We start from the raw sequence: 17,421 nt of genomic DNA on the forward strand, positions 1-17,421 counted from the left end.
CCATGGTCAGGGCGGAGTTCTCCATGCGTCGGGCGTTGAGGCGGGCTGAGTGCCTCGAGGAAGCTCGCAGGGAGTTTGAGGTGGACACGGGGTTGTCCCTGCGAGACCTCCGGGCCAGGACAGAGTCCCGCCTCCGGGACATCGACATGGAGTTCGATGATGCCCTGGCCGGCAACATCACAGAGTGAGCCGCAGGACTTGCCCGCTGCCATTGTATATAGTTCTTTAGTTAGTTAGTGTTAGGTTTCCTTTATTTTTTAAGTTTTTTTTGGACCGCTCGGACAATGGCCACTTTTCTGTATATATTTTTTTTATTAGTTAGTAGTAGTAGGTTTCATTTATGGTGTTGGGCTCATGGACCCTGGGATATTCTTGTACATAGTTTGATGTTTGGAAAACATCTGTTGGATTTATATTTGTGTTCACCATGTGGCAATGGTTTTTCCTTATTTTCTCCCCCCATTATTTTTCTTTGGACTACATTAGTTTTTGGATTCCTTTGTTTTTTGATTTTTTCTATTAGTTCTCGGACATGGACCATTTGTTTTGTCATCCCCATTGTTGTGTGTTTTATTTCTTTACTTCATTTTCATCTTTAATACATATATTTATTACTTACATTTGTGGTATTTTCTCATTGGTTTCATGCATGTCATGATATGGGTTTTGACATTCACTTGCACCCATTGTGTATGTGTGTGTGACGGACATGTGTTCATTTACATACTTGCCATTGGGGTTGTATCATGTAATTGCATCTACTATGTGGGTGGATGCAATCCTTGGCTGGGTGTTTGTGCTGGGTATGCTGCCCATTACTGCCATGATTGCGTTTCGTCAGGACCTGGGGGCAGGGGGACATGAGTGGGGGCCTGCTGGGGGGTGGGGGTGCAAGGGGACATGAGTGGGGGCCTGCTGGGGGGTGGGGGTGCAAGGGGACATGAGTGGGACATGGTTGGGGGCCTGCTGGCAGGTGCCCCACAGTGCTGGGGGGTAGGGGTGCAGGGGGACATGAGTGGGGGCCTGCTGGGGGGTGGGGGTGCAAGGGGACATGAGTGGGACATGGTTGGGGGCCTGCTGGCAGGTGCCCCACAGTGCTGGGGGGTGGGGGTGCAGGGGGACATGAGTGGGGGCCTGCTGGGGGGTGGGGGTGCAAGGGGACATGAGTGGGACATGGTTGGGGGCCTGCTGGCAGGTGCCCCACAGTGCTGGGGGGTGGGGGTGCAAGGGGACATGAGTGGGGGCCTGCTGGGGGGTGGGGGTGCAGGGGGACATGAGTGGGGGCCTGCTGGGGGGTGGGGGTGCAAGGGGACATGAGTGGGACATGGTTGGGGGCCTGCTGGCAGGTGCCCCACAGTGCGGGGGGGTGGGGGTGCAGGGGGACATGAGTGGGTGCCTGCTGGGGGGTGGGGGTGCAAGGGGACATGAGTGGGACATGGTTGGGGGCCTGCTGGCAGGTGCCCCACAGTGCTGGGGGGTGGGGGTGCAGGGGGACATGGGTGGGGGCCTGCTGGGGGGTGGGGGTGCAAGGGGACATGAGTGGGACATGGTTGGGGGCCTGCTGGCAGGTGCCCCACAGTGCTGGGGGGTGGGGGTGCAAGGGGACATGAGTGGGGGCCTGCTGGGGGGTGGGGGTGCAGGGGGACATGAGTGGGGGCCTGCTGGGGGGTGGGGGTGCAAGGGGACATGAGTGGGACATGGTTGGGGGCCTGCTGGCAGGTGCCCCACAGTGCTGGGGGGTGGGGGTGCAAGGGGACATGTGGTTTGGCTGGGGGGCATGCCCATGGTGGATGGGCTGCCTGCGGGACATGACCAGGGGTGCAGGGTAGTCCCCTGTGGTGTGCGCTGCCTGCAGAGGTCGTGGAGGGGGTAGAGGGGAGACCTGGGAGGACCCACACTGGCAATTCACCTCTTCAACTTCCCGCACACCCATACACTGCCCCACTCGCACAGGCCCAATCGCGTGTAGAATTTCTCGCGCACCCCTGAAATCCACGTACCCAGGCCAATCGCGTGTAGAATTTCTCGCGCACCCCTGAAATACACGTACCCTGCTGAAATCGCTTGTAGAATTTCTCGCGCACCCCTGAAATCCACGTACCCAGGCCAATCGCGTGTAGAATTTCTCGCGCACCCCTGAAATACACGTACCCTGCTGAAATCGCGTTGTGAATTTCTCGCGCACCCCTGAAATACACGCGCCCAGGCTATTCGCGTGTGGAACTTCCCGCGCACCCCTGAAATACACGCACCCAGGCTATTCGCGTGTGGAACTTCACGCGCACCCCTGAAATACACGCGCCCAGGCTATTCGCGTGTGGAACTTCCCGCGCACCCCTGAAATACACGCGCCCAGGCTATTCGCGTGTGGAACTTCACGCGCACCCCTGAAATACACGCGCCCAGGCTATTCGCGTGTGGAACTTCCCGCGCACCCCTGAAATACACGCGCCCAGGCTATTCGCGTGTGGAACTTCCCGCGCACCCCTGAAATACACGCGCCCAGGCTATTCGCGTGTGGAACTTCATGCGAACCCCTGAAATACACGTAGCCCGCTCCCCCAGGCCCGATCGCGTGAGAAACTTCACGCGAACCCCTGAAATACACGTAGCCCGCTCCCCCAGGCCCGATCGCGTGAGAAACTTCACGCGAACTCCTGAAATACACGTTGCCCGCTCCCCCAGGCCCGATCGCGTGAAAAAGTTCACGCGAACCCCTGAAATACACGTAGCCCGCTCCCCCAGGCCCGATCGCGTGAAAAAGTTCACGCGAACTTCTGAAATACACGTAGCCCGCTCCCCCAGGCCGATCGCGTGAGTGACTTCACGTGAACCCCTGAAATACACGTAGCCCGCTTGCCGTGCTGGTACAGGGTTAGCGCAGCCCTTTGCGCTGGATTGGGGATTTTGATGGCTTTTCCCTGCGCGGAAGGCGTTCTTGGGGGCGTAACTGGCGCTGCTGCAAGGTCGCTGCGCCACTATGCGCCACGGCTGGTTTTGGTGGCTGGAATCCATGAATACGCTGTGCGCGGAAATGGGTTTTGGCGCACGCAGCTGGCGCAGGGATTCGCACGCGCACACTGTGCGCCAGCCGCGTGCACCACTTGTGCGCTGAATTCTATGAATTACCCCCCAAATGCTGCAGGTCTGGCCTTCTTTTTTAGCAAGACCGATTCTAGGTATTCAATACGGGGGATCTCGAAACTACCATTGATTGGCCACTGAAATTCGGAGGCATGTCTGGTTTGTCTGTGCCAAATATCATTAAATACTATACTTCGAATGCCATACTTACAGTACATAGTACATGCCGGCGACCCCTCCTGTGGTGCCGGGCGGCTAAATTCCAAAGATTGTCGATCGCTGCGGAACAGAGCCCTAAAGCAGCTAGACAATTTCCCAGGCATTTCACAAAAAATTGGTGTTACCTGGTCAATAATTGTGTCTGCAGATACAATACGCCAAATTCAAATTGTCAGGGTTAAATTAAGAGCCGGGTCACGACTGCACCTGACAAAACCTAAGGAGGACCGTACGGTTTACCAAAGAACTTACCTAACAAATTTGACCTTGTGTTTGGTGGTTTCAACAAATCTGCCCGCCTCAAAAATGGACCCTCGTCAAGATGCCGTGTCAGACCATACGACTATCGTCCAAGGATCGGATCGTGCAGCGCTGCCGAGGTATCGCGTCTCGTTCGGTCGGGCCCGCAGTATCACACCGTCCGATCCCGGTTCGATAGTCTGCGTCAACCTTCAATGATTCGGCATCAATCTTGAGGGTCCCTGTTCGGGCGCCAACTGTGAAAACATAAAAATAATATGAGGCCGGGAAGCCCAGAAAGAAACACACCAACACAGGTTACAAAGAACATACAAGTGCTTTATTTAAAAGCTACAACAGTTACCAAAGTCAATTGACAAACGGATAGCTATTCGGCTCTCAGAGTAACATAACGAACTTCAACGAGAGTTCAATGCGTTAGTGAGAGAGACCATACATTGGAATACTTGGGTCTTTTATACTGTTTGTCCAGCCCTTGGCCAACCCTCTCGCTGGGGTTAACCATTCTATGAGCCGGGCCTATGGGTTCCTTGCCAGGTCAATCCTAAAATGTATGCATTTTGATTAGTTTCACTGATATAGTTGTACATTTACACATAGGTCAACAGTAGGACAAGGTCTCAGTTCGCGACCCCGACAAGTGGCCTGCAGGCATATTAATTATTCATGTGTACGGAGGTCACAATGGCCAGAATCTTACTCAGAATGTCATTCGGCCTCCATTTTGATGTTCAGGGTGACTCCCATATAACAAGAGAACCTAAAATGTCGGCTTAATCCAAGATGGCGACTTACATTACTTTCTCTAAGGTCAAGACCTTGCCGTGGAGTTTGTTCGCATACGATGTTTAGATAACTTGGCGTAGGCCAATACACACACAATTGTTGCGATAGGAGGCATAATATTGTTTAAATTCCGACATGGCCACACCGCAGCCGTGCAGGGTCTGGGTGCCTACCTTGGTCACATAGAAGTGGGCGTCTGTGGAAATATCACCATAATGGATTGGTTATGAATGTGACTTACAGTGGTAGTGGAATAGAGCTTCCAAGTGTGAATAGTACCAGTTTGGTCAGTGGAGGCGTTCCTGTCAGCTTCCGGTATTGCTCATCGGCCATGACACTGACAGATGCACCAGTGTCGAGAAGTACAGCGACTGAGGTGTTTTGGATGGTCACTGAACACCCTGACTGGTGCTTTCCTCTGCCACCGACTGTGAGCACAGCTGATATGAAAAAAACGTCCTCGTCTTCATCCCCTTGGCCTCCTCCTGGCAGCTCCATCCGAATGTCTATGGATGCGGTGTTGGTGTTTTGGGGTGCCCAATCTTGAGGAGTACCTCTTGGATGTTATTTGCCTCTCGAAACACTGGCTGGGGTTGATGCTCTGCACACTGGCAAAAAGGTTTTGAACTCCACATTTCGTGCAAGTGTACCCTTTGGCCGGGCAGTCTCTCTCGCGGGGAAGGGCATACCCACATTGTGGATAGAGGGCTGGAACAGAGGGGTTCTTGTGTTTCCTTTGTTGCCAGGCGCTCCTTGGCTTTTTGGGGGCTGCCTTTCTATTGAGCATACCTCTTCTAGCTTGACTAACTTTAGCGCAGACTCCATTTTCAAAGCTCTGATGTCCTCCAGCTCATGAGACCATCCACGTTCAAGCATCCTGGGCAGAGTTAATCCCGACTTGCGAAGGATTTGCCTCCGCAGATCAACGGATAGGCATCCAATGATGATTTGGAGCCTCACCTCCTCCTCGTTTTCCCAGGTGCAAGTTGCAGCGAGCTGCCTCAGGCGTCTGTGGTATTTGTCTAAGCTCTCATCACGCTTCTGCATGGTGGTGCGCATTGCGAATATTTCGTAATCGGTGTTAACCATGGGAGCAAAGTAGCCTGACAGCGCCTTGACAGCGGCACTATAAGAGTCATCAGTGGGGCGCATGGTCTTAAATAGATGTGGACCATTGGGCCTGCAGAATATATCAGTGTGAATTTCTTTCTTAGGTCATCCTTTTCCCACGTGGTGTTAAAGTACATGTCTAGGCATTCTTGCCACAGCTCCCACCGTGGCCCCAGGTTGGATGGGGCCCCGTATAAGTCAAACACACACAGAGGCCCTTTGTGGGACTGTGGGGGCAGGCGTAGCCCTGGATGTCCAAATATTAAGGCAAAGGCCTTCAACAAACTGCTGAGGAATGTTATGCAAACTAAAAGGCACTGGGCCTTTTACCGGCACATGTAGAACACAGTTTGTTCTTGTGGAGGGCTGATTGACAACAGGCAGTAATCAGCAGCCCAGGCGTCAGGGGTCTGCTGAACTAGCAGGAGCACGCCCTGGGTTACCTCGTTGCCATTGTTATGGAGCATGTGGAGGGGAGCCTGGTATTTGCAGCACAGCGCGGCAAGCAAGACTCGCATACCAGTGTTACGTAGACAGGTCCCGCTCCTTTCCAAAGAAAGGGTGTGAAGCCAGGCCTCTTTATTGACTTCAGTATGTTGTGACATGCAACGTCACAGCATGTAGTCATGTCACACAACAGCCTGCATTCTGAAATGTTACAATCGCTGTGCGTGCTGCCTAGTTATCTGCGTCTGCCTTCCTTGCACTCTGTTGCTAACCCAGGGTTCCTGCAACCCTTCCCTCAACCCCCCCCTTCGACCACCCATGCCTCCAGCCCACTATGATCTGCGCCCTTCTCACTTGCTGCTCACCTGCATAAAGGCAGCCTGTGGAAATAGAAAGGGGCTCTGGCAGTTCCCTTCACCTGAAGGCCAACTTCGATTGCTTTTTTTAACATGAGAAACGGCGTGTGCTATATGTTCATGCCGCTTCTCATGTACACGCAGGATGTTATGCCTGGTAACTAATAGTTACAGTCTCCCGCTGTACTGACTTCTGTGGATAGTAACAGTACCTGGTCTGCAGGGAGGGTATTGCTACTTAAGTATTATGGTTAGCAACATAAAGGAAAGTTTGACACTGTTAGTCGAGTTTCATAGTCAAACAAAATGCAGGTTTTAAAATAAATTGGATTGTTATCGGACTCCAGCCTCTAAGCATAGGACTGAGTACTGAACCCACGCTGCTCAGCGGGTAGTCTTGTTTCCAAGGCCAGCGGTTTGCCACTGTTTTGATACTACTTCTGCCTTCAGCCACACACCTGCACTGCCTCTTGGCAACCCTCACACTTGGGTCTGTATCTGTAACCCTGTAACCCTAAGTCCCCTACTTACACTTATCAGACACCCCTTGTCTGCGCTTTAAACCTTGCACTTGGGTCTGTATCTGTAACCCTACTGTCCCTCTACTTACACTTATCAGACACCCCTTGTCTGCGCTTTAAACCTTGCACTTGGGTCTGTATCTGTAACCCTACAGTCCCTCTACTTACACTTATCAGACACCCCTTGTCTGCGCTTTAAACTTTGCACTTGCCACCTGCTGGCTGCACTACCAGTTTTTATACCTTGCTCAGCTCTTTACACCTCCTCCCTCCCCCCCCTTCCCTCTACCCTGCACTTGCGCGTTCCCAATGTCACTGGGCCTAGTAAAATCGTTGTTTTGTCCTCCCTTGTTCCCCTCCCTTGCCTCTTCGTGCTCTGAAACACTTGTGTATGGGCTTGATACAAATAAAATATCGATATCAATTTATTGTACTAACCCTAAATAGGCAGAGATGGAACAATACATTACCTTTCGAAAGCATTGCGGGCATGGAATGCAGGCTTGGGATGACTGCTTATCTACAGGACCATACATTTGGTAGCAGGGAACATATATAACAGTATTCAAAAAAAACAATTCAAATGTCTTGCTCTGCTGAGAGATGCATTTTATGAATGTAAACATTATTCACACATAACTGTTGCATGTAATATGTGCTTGAAATTAGGCAGAGGCACCAGTAAATTAAACATCTATTGACAATATTTTAGCAACATATTGAAGTGAAAGATTTCAAAAGACACAGTTGGAAAATTGAGTTTAAAGAATGGGTTTTGCATCCTATATGCAATGTCAGGACTTTGTAGTGATCACAAAACAGCTGTTAGCATGATCCACAGGATTTGCCAGGGGGGCCTTGTACCAGCGCGTTATAAATAAAATAAATAAATACAGCTAGTCCCCTCTCTGTTGTTCATATATACGTCCTGGTCTGCGCTTCCATGCCCAAGGGCCTTGTCCGAGCGTGTTATAAATAAAATAAATAGACAAAAGAGAGGAAAAAAATGTCATAGTCCCATGGAAGTCAAAAGTCCAGCATTCTCGATGTGTGAGCTTTTCAGGGATACTTCAAAATCGCTGTTAGGTTTTAGTGGGAATTTTATATATGTGATGCATGAGTTATTTATTTATTTATTTATTTATTTATTTATTTATTTATTATTTGAATTTAGCTGAGTACACTCAACTTTTTCAAAACAAATTATATTACATCCATAGAAAATGACAAAAACGAAAGCACTGAAAAACCGAGTCAATCATACATATGGGTTAAAACAAGACAAAATACTTATATAACAGTAAGCATGAGGTAATAAAAGAACAGGCAAACATACAACAGGAGTAGAACAAAAATAAAACAAGAATTAAAAAGCATCACAAAACAATAGCAATAATTTGAGCCAGTGAAACAATTCACACGATAAAGTATAATAAAACAACAGCATTGGGTGTACAGTGGTGTTGAACTAAGGTCAAACAATCAATAGTCGGCACAACACACCCATCTAATTAGATCAACTGCTTTGCATCCGATGCAACATCATGTAACAAAATGTGGCTTTTTAAGATTAGTTTGCCTCAGTATCATTGGTCACACCCAATTCCAGTGCATTCAGAAAATTAAAAGTGTCTTTTCTTATACTCATTACATTGCTCTCCAGAATTGCTGGCCATCGATTTTCAGGGGGAATTGGTCCAAAATAGGTTAAATGTTGAATGAAAGATCTTAGTCTCAAATCAGTGTACGCTGGGCAATCTACAATAATATGTTTCAATGTTTCTTTCATGTTAAGGTCCCCACAGTTTCTACAATAGATCTCTTTTGGGTCAATATGTTTCCTTCTTACCAGGATCTCTCGTGTAAGATATAGATTAAAGCGAAAGCAAAGAATTACTGATCTCAAAGATGGAGAAAGAGCCCTGCTCAGCTATGCTTCCAGTACATTAAGACCTTTTTGTTCAAATCCATAGGACTTAAAATCCTTATATGTAAGACATTTGGTTCTAGTCTCTATCCAAGCTGCTCTATAGATGCATGAGTTATTCCTCCTCAGGGGCAGTGTGGACATTAACCTACATGCTAGCCTCCAGGGAGGGCCTCCTGCTGATTTAGAGCTGGCTCATTACATGTCACCTCCAAGCCTCCACCAATTCCACACCAAAGCAGGGAGGCCTCAGTAGAGATAATACAAGAGAATGAGGCTTCATTGGCATGGCTTAATGTACCTACTGAAGACTGACTTTGCTGAAACATATTCCTCCTACAATTACTTATGTTAATTATAACCTACAAATGTTCAAAGAGGTTTCTCATTGGACAATCTCTGAGCTATACAAATCAGCAAAGCCCATAGATGGGCTTGAGTAGCCTGCAGGTTGTTCAGAACGTGACATTACAAGGCTACCTGCCACCAATGTCCCTGTGACCTCAAAAGTAGATTTATATACTAGAAACATATATATACTTTACATAAAAGAAAGGAGTCCAGTTATGATAGCTTTATAGACCCCACACAGGGGCTGAACAAGGTTATGAGATGATAAACCTTGTTAAACGCCCTCACTGCGCCCTTACAATCGGTCTCCAGGCCCATTACGCCCAGTATATGGTCGCACTTGGACATGCTCTATAAAACTTAATTTGAAAAATTGAATTTTGACGACTCATTTGCAGACAGTGCAGAGGCAAAAGTTTATAATGACAAGATCATGGCTTTTGTCCAAACATTCCAATTTTTCTCCTTTGTCCTGACCTGCTTTAAACAGAACATTCTACCTTCATCGGGTGGCACGCTCTAATATCAATAATACCACCCCTCCACTAACAAGGTGATAACATCCTTTGAGGCTATTAACGTGGACCAAGGGCTGTTACTACTTGCTAATGCCCCCGAAAAGGCAATATTGCTTAAAACATGACTGGTACTAGTCAGTGACTTTTATGCAGTTTACATTCACACTATAGTTCAGGTTAAATGCAGAACAGGGCTGAGGTGACCCACCTAACACCAGGTACAGAAAATAAATCTACATATGCATGGGTCATTGAGAGTGACATTAAAGACTAGCATGTTAAAGCCAAAGACAACTGGTGAAAATAAGGAAATGCTGTGCACCATGAAAAGGGTAGCAACCCAAACAAGGAGTGGCAAAGCCAATGGCATCAGTGCCTGCATAGTGACATCGTGGGCTCAGCAGGGAGGCAGTGCCAGTCAGCGGAAGAAACAACGCAAACACCTTCCTTTTTGTAAATATATGGCTACATTTAATTTTGACATCACTGACAAACCAACACACCAAAGTATAAACGTGACCCTAAAAAGTAAAATCGCATAATCATAACACTGATACACATCAACTCATTTACACACATTTGCAGTGGTTCCTCCTCAGACCGGTGATCCAGGTGGGACCGCTAACTCCCCCCCATGAGCATTGTACAGCAGTGAGGTCCCCCATACGTTGCTGCGGACCTCCTACCATACCCTATTTTCGGGGTGATCCCAGGAGGCACCCTTCCCTTGTCTGACATCTTCTGCCTCCTGGCCGCACCCCCACCCTTTTGGCCACCTACCCATATGACCCCCGCCGTGCCGAAGCCACCAAGTGAGAGGCAGACCATGCCCTCACCACTGCACCTAATCAGCCTCACGGTCTCCCGGGAGGGGTAAATCACTGACCAGATGGTCCACCCCCACCTGTCTGCCTCTTCCACTCCTACCAACAACCAACAACCCCCGCCGCATCTTGCCTTAAAGGGAGGGTGGGACAGAAACTTGAGAGAGGAGCGACTCCCCCAGTGGGGGCAGGTAGTGAAGGGTCCAGAGGATCTTGGTGGCGTCGGCAGGGTCACAAACTCGAAGTGGAAGAGCTGATGCTCTTTCGCACTCCCCTGACACCTTTTAACAGCTTTTTTTGGCGCTATAGCCGAGGCCCCTGCTGCTCACACATTGATCTGGCTGGGGGCGAGTCTCCACTGTTAGGTAAGAATTGATGTAGTCACACTATGTGAGACTATACAACACTTATCTGCTTGGTATTAGGTAACCCACCGTTTGGTATAAGTCTGTACTACACAAGTTGGTAGTGTGATTGAGCAGCCAGGCCTATCTCAAGAGGGGTAAATGTGAGCTGTAGAGCAGTACAAATTAAATCCGTAAATACAAGTAGCCAAGTAATACTTACACTCAAGGTTTCAGTTATAAATAGTTATTTATTTATTCAACATCAATTTTTAAATAAGCGACAGGTCCCGCTCCGTTCCAAATAAAAGGTGTGAAGCCAGGCCTCTTTATTGACTTCAGTATGTTGTGACATGCAACGTCACAGCATGTAGTCATGTCACACAACAGCCTGCATTCTGAAATGTTACAATCGCTGTGCGTGCTGCGTAGTTATCTGCGTCTGCCTTCCTTGCACTCTGCTGCTAACCCAATGGTTCCTGCAACCCTTCCCTCAACCCCCCCCTTCGACCACCCATGCCTCCACCCCACTATGATCTGCGCCCTTCTCACTTGCCGCTCACCTGCACAAAGGCAGCCTGTGGAAATAGAAAGGGGCTCTGGCAGTTCCCTTCACCTGAAGGCCAACTTCGATTGCTTTTTTTTAACATGAGAAATGGCGTGTGCTATATGTTCATGCCGCTTCTCTTGTACACGCAGGATGTTATGCCTGGTAACTAATAGTTACAGTCTCCCGCTGTACTGACTTCTGTGGATAGTAACAGTACCTGGTCTGCAGGGAGGGTATTGCTACTTAAGTATTATGGTTAGCAACATAAAGGAAAGTTTGACACTGTTAGTCGAGTTTCATAGTCAAACAAAATGCAGGTTTTAAAATAAATTGGATTATTATCGGACTCCAGCCTCTAAGCATAGGACTGAGTACTGAACCCACGCTACTCAGCGGGTAGTCTTGTTTCCAAGGCCAGCGGTTTGCCACTGTTTTGATACTACTTCTGCCTTCAGCCACACACCTGCACTGCCTCTTGGCAACCCTCACACTTGGGTCTGTATCTGTAACCCTGTAACCCTACAGTCCCCTACTTACACTTATCAGACACTCCTTGTCTGCGCTTTAAACCTTGCACTTGGGTCTGTATCTGTAACCCTACAGTCCCTCTACTTACACTTATCAGACACCCCTTGTCTGCGCTTTAAACCTTGCACTTGGGTCTGTATCTGTAACCCTACAGTCCCTCTACTTACACTTATCAGACACCCCTTGTCTGCGCTTTAAACCTTGCACTTGGGTCTGTATCTGTAACCCTACAGTCCCTCTACTTACACTTATCAGACACCCCTTGTCTGCGCTTTAAACCTTGCACTTGCCACCTGCTGGCTGCACTACCAGTTTTTATACCTTGCTCAGCTCTTTACATCTCCTCCCTCCCCCTTGAACTTCCCCCCCTTCCCTCTACCCTGCACTTGCGCGTTCCCAATGTCACTGGGCCTAGTAAAATCGTTGTTTTGTCCTCCCTTGTTCCCCTCCCTTGCCTCTTCGTGCTCTGAAACACTTGTGTATGGGCTTGATACAAATAAAATATCAATATCAATTTATTGTACTAACCCTAAATTGGCAGAGATGGAACAATACATTACCTTTCGAAAGCATTGCGGGCATGGAATGCAGGCTTGGGATGACTGCTTATCTACAGGACCATACATTTGGTAGCAGGGAACATATATAACAGTATTCAATAAAAACAATTCAAATGTCTTTCTCTGCTGAGAGATGCATTTTATGAATGTAAACATTATTCACACATAACTGTTGCATGTAATATGTGCTTGAAATTAGGCAGAGGCACCAGTAAATTAAACATCTATTGACAATATTTTAGCAACATATTGAAGTGAAAGATTTCAAAAGACACAGTTGGAAAATTGAGTTTAAAGAATGGGTTTTGCATCCTATATGCAATGTCAGGACTTTGTAGTGATCACAAAACAGCTGTTAGCATGATCCACAGGATTTGCCAGGGGGGCCTTGTACCACACGCGTTATAAATAAAATAAATAAATACAGCTAGTCCCCTCTCTGTTGTTCATATATACGTCCTGGTCTGCGCTTCCATGCCCAAGGGCCTTGTCCCAGCGTGTTATAAATAAAATAAATAGACAAAAGAAAGGAAAAAAATGTCATAGTCCCATGGAAGTCAAAAGTCCAGCATTCTCGATGTGTGAGCTTTTCAGGGATACTTCAAAATCGCTGTTAGGTTTTAGTGGGAATTTTATATATGTGATGCATGAGTTATTTATTTATTTATTTATTATTTGAATTTAGCTGAGTACACTCAACTTTTTCAAAACAAATTATATTACATCCATAGAAAATGACAAAAACGAAAGCACTGAAAAACCGAGTCAATCATACATATGGGTTAAAACAAGACAAAATACTTATATAACAGTAAGCATGAGGTAATAAAAGAACAGGCAAACACACAACAGGAGTAGAACAAAAATAAAACAAGAATTAAAAAGCATCACAAAACAACAGCAATAATTTGAGCCAGTGAAACAATTCACACGATAAAGTATAATAAAACAACAGCATTGGGTGTACAGTGGTGTTGAACTAAGGTCAAGCAATCAATAGTCGGCACAACACACCCATCTAATTAGATGAACTGCTTTGCATCCGATGCAACATCATGTAACAAAATGTGGCTTTTTAAGATTAGTTTGCCTCAGTATCATTGGTCACACCCAATTCCAGTGCATTCAGAAAATTAAAAGTGTCTTTTCTTATACTCATTACATTGCTCTCCAGAATTGCTGGCCATCAATTTTCAGGGGGAATTGGTCCAAAATAGGTTAAATGTTGACTGAAAGATCTTAGTCTCAAATCAGTGTGCGCTGGGCAATCTACAATAATATGTTTCAATGTTTCTTTCATGTTAAGGTCCCCACAGTTTCTACAATAGATCTCTTTTGGGTCAATATGTTTCCTTCTTACCAGGATCTCTCGTGTAAGATATAGATTAAAGCGAAAGCAAAGAATGACTGATCTCAAAGATGGAGAAAGAGCCCTGCTCAGGTATGCTTCCAGTACATTAAGACCTTTTTGATCTAATCCATAGGACTTAAAATCCTTATATGTAAGACATTTGGTTCTAGTCTCTATCCAATCTGCTCTATAGATGCATGAGTTATTCCTCCTCAGGGGCAGTGTGGACATTAACCTACATGCTAGCCTCCAGGGAGGGCCTCCTGCTGATTTAGAGCTGGCTCATTACATGTCACCTCCAAGCCTCCACCAATTCCACACCAAAGCAGGGAGGCCTCAGTAGAGATAATACAAGAGAATGAGGCTTCATTGGCATGGCTTAATGTACCTACTGAAGACTGACTTTGCTGAAACATATTCCTCCTACAATTACTTATGTTAATTATAACCTACAAATGTTCAAAGAGGTTTCTCATTGGACAATCTCTGAGCTATACAAATCAGCAAAGCCCATAGATGGGCTTGAGTAGCCTGCAGGTTGTTCAGAACGTGACATTACAAGGCTACCTGCCACCAATGTCCCTGTGACCTCAAAAGTAGATTTATATACTAGAAACATATATATACTTTACATAAAAGAAAGGAGTCCAGTTATGATAGCTTTATAGACCCCACACAGGGGCTGAACAAGGTTATGAGATGATAAACCTTGTTAAACGCCCTCACTGCGCCCTTACAATCGGTCTCCAGGCCCATTACGCCCAGTATATGGTCGCACTTGGACATGCTCTATAAAACTTAATTTGAAAAATTGAATTTTGACGACTCATTTGCAGACAGTGCAGAGGCAAAAGTTTATAATGACAAGATCATGGCTTTTGTCCAAACATTCCAATTTTTCTCCTTTGTCCTGACCTGCTTTAAACAGAACATTCTACCTTCATCGGGTGGCACGCTCTAATATCAATAATACCACCCCTCCACTAACAAGGTGATAACATCCTTTGAGGCTATTAACGTGGACCAAGGGCTGTTACTACTTGCTAATGCCCCCGAAAAGGCAATATTGCTTAAAACATGACTGGTACTAGTCAGTGACTTTTATGCAGTTTACATTCACACTATAGTTCAGGTTAAATGCAGAACAGGGCTGAGGTGACCCACCTAACACCAGGTACAGAAAATAAATCTACATATGCATGGGTCATTGAGAGTGACATTAAAGACTAGCATGTTAAAGCCAAAGACAACTGGTGAAAATAAGGAAATGCTGTGCACCATGAAAAGGGTAGCAACCCAAACAAGGAGTGGCAAAGCCAATGGCATCAGTGCCTGCATAGTGACATCGTGGGCTCAGCAGGGAGGCAGTGCCAGTCAGCGGAAGAAACAACGCAAACACCTTCCTTTTTGTAAATATATGGCTACATTTAATTTTGACATCACTGACAAACCAACACACCAAAGTATAAACGTGACCCTAAAAAGTAAAATCGCATAATCATAACACTGATACACATCAACTCATTTACACACATTTGCAGTGGTTCCTCCTCAGACCGGTGATCCAGGTGGGACCGCTAACTCCCCCCCATGAGCATTGTACAGCAGTGAGGTCCCCCATACGTTGCTGCGGACCTCCTACCATACCCTATTTTCGGGGTGATCCCAGGAGGCACCCTTCCCTTGTCTGACATCTTCTGCCTCCTGGCCGCACCCCCACCCTTTTGGCCACCTACCCATATGACCCCCGCCGTGCCGAAGCCACCAAGTGAGAGGCAGACCATGCCCTCACCACTGCACCTAATCAGCCTCACGGTCTCCCGGGAGGGGTAAATCACTGACCAGATGGTCCACCCCCACCTGTCTGCCTCTTCCACTCCTACCAACAACCAACAACCCCCGCCGCATCTTGCCTTAAAGGGAGGGTGGGACAGAAACTTGAGAGAGGAGCGACTCCCCCAGTGGGGGCAGGTAGTGAAGGGTCCAGAGGATCTTGGTGGCGTCGGCAGGGTCACAAACTCGAAGTGGAAGAGCTGATGCTCTTTCGCACTCCCCTGACACCTTTTAACAGCTTTTTTTGGCGCTATAGCCGAGGCCCCTGCTGCTCACACATTGATCTGGCTGGGGGCGAGTCTCCACTGTTAGGTAAGAATTGATGTAGTCACACTATGTGAGACTATACAACACTTATCTGCTTGGTATTAGGTAACCCACCGTTTGGTATAAGTCTGTACTACACAAGTTGGTAGTGTGATTGAGCAGCCAGGCCTATCTCAAGAGGGGTAAATGTGAGCTGTAGAGCAGTACAAATGAAATCCGTAAATACAAGTAGCCAAGTAATACTTACACTCAAGGTTTCAGTTATAAATAGTTATTTATTTATTCAACATCAATTTTTAAATAAGCGTTCTTTAAAAAGGCAATTTGTGTAACAAGGTAAATATACTTTAAAGTTACTTTTCAGAATCAGAACAGGTTAGTGGATAATCTTTGGATATGCTTCTTACACAATTCCTACACCCTGAGGTGATTTCAATCACAAGGACAGTAATGGCATTTATATATCCTGCAGATTCTGAGGTTGCAGAATGGAAAGGTTTAACGAAGGAAAAGGATAAACAGGTTCTCAGTAAATGTGAGGACAACTCAATCTTCCAATAAAATCTAGACAAGCCTTTCCCAGCAGTAACAGTTCACAACAAGTTACCACCTATGAGGGACAAACAATATCAAAGTCAATGGACTAGAAGAGTCTTCAGGGAGCCAGGACAGCCAAAGTCAATAGGAATACAGTCTATGGTGCTGAGGCACTTTTTGCAACAGAAACAGTCTTGCACAAAGTTAGAGATTTTGTAGAAAATCACTTGTAAGGTCACAATCTGTTAAGTCTATGAGAAAAAAGAGTTGGACTGATCTGGAAAAGTAAGCAAATGCACAGGTAAAAGGCAATAAGGTAAGTACCACAAGCTAAACAGTATCTCGGGCTTGAAGAAGAGTGGTGCACCTGGATTCTGTCTTGCTACAGCGGTGCAGACCCTGTGTTCCTGACCCTCAGTCATGGGGACAAGAGGGAGGACGTCTGGAGGGCTCCTGCAGCGTTACTTGGGAGGTCGTCTGCAGCTATGGGCTCTTTTCGGTTCAGCAGCACTTTGCGGTTTCAGCGCTTAGTTAACGGTACTGTAGCGGATTTCGGATACCGATTGGGTTTCCTTCACTCCTTGGGTCCTGCACTCTGGTGAGGGGACTCGGGATCTGGTTGTCCTGCTTCTTGAGGGTCCTTAGGAGACCCCTGGAGTTTCTAGCTGATTTGGCACCGCATCAGACGTTTCACTCGACTACGGATTAATCGACCCCTGGCATTTGCTTCTTACAGCAACGGAGAAGTACGGCCAGTCGGGGAAGATGGTCCAGTGGAGTTTGTCTCGGGGTTAGTTGGTCCCACTAACCCAAGGGGAGAGGTTGTTCCGCCCACAGCTTCTTTGTCGAAATGAAAAAGGCATTTTATCACAGCAGCAGGGCTTCACCGGGCAATTCAAAGGCCCAGGTGGATGCAGCAAGCTTCGTTCACGGTTTCTTCGTTGGGTGTTTCTCCCAGTGGTCGACTCTGCCTCCAGTACCAAAACCCTCACCTTTTAAGCAGGTTTCTCCCATTCATGCACAGCCTAGGATGTCAATCACACAGTC

This window comes from Ambystoma mexicanum, chromosome 7q, assembly GCF_040938575.1.
Source record: "Ambystoma mexicanum isolate Mex_15411 chromosome 7q, UKY_AmexF1_1, whole genome shotgun sequence".
NCBI classification, from domain to species: Eukaryota; Metazoa; Chordata; class Amphibia; order Caudata; family Ambystomatidae; genus Ambystoma; species Ambystoma mexicanum.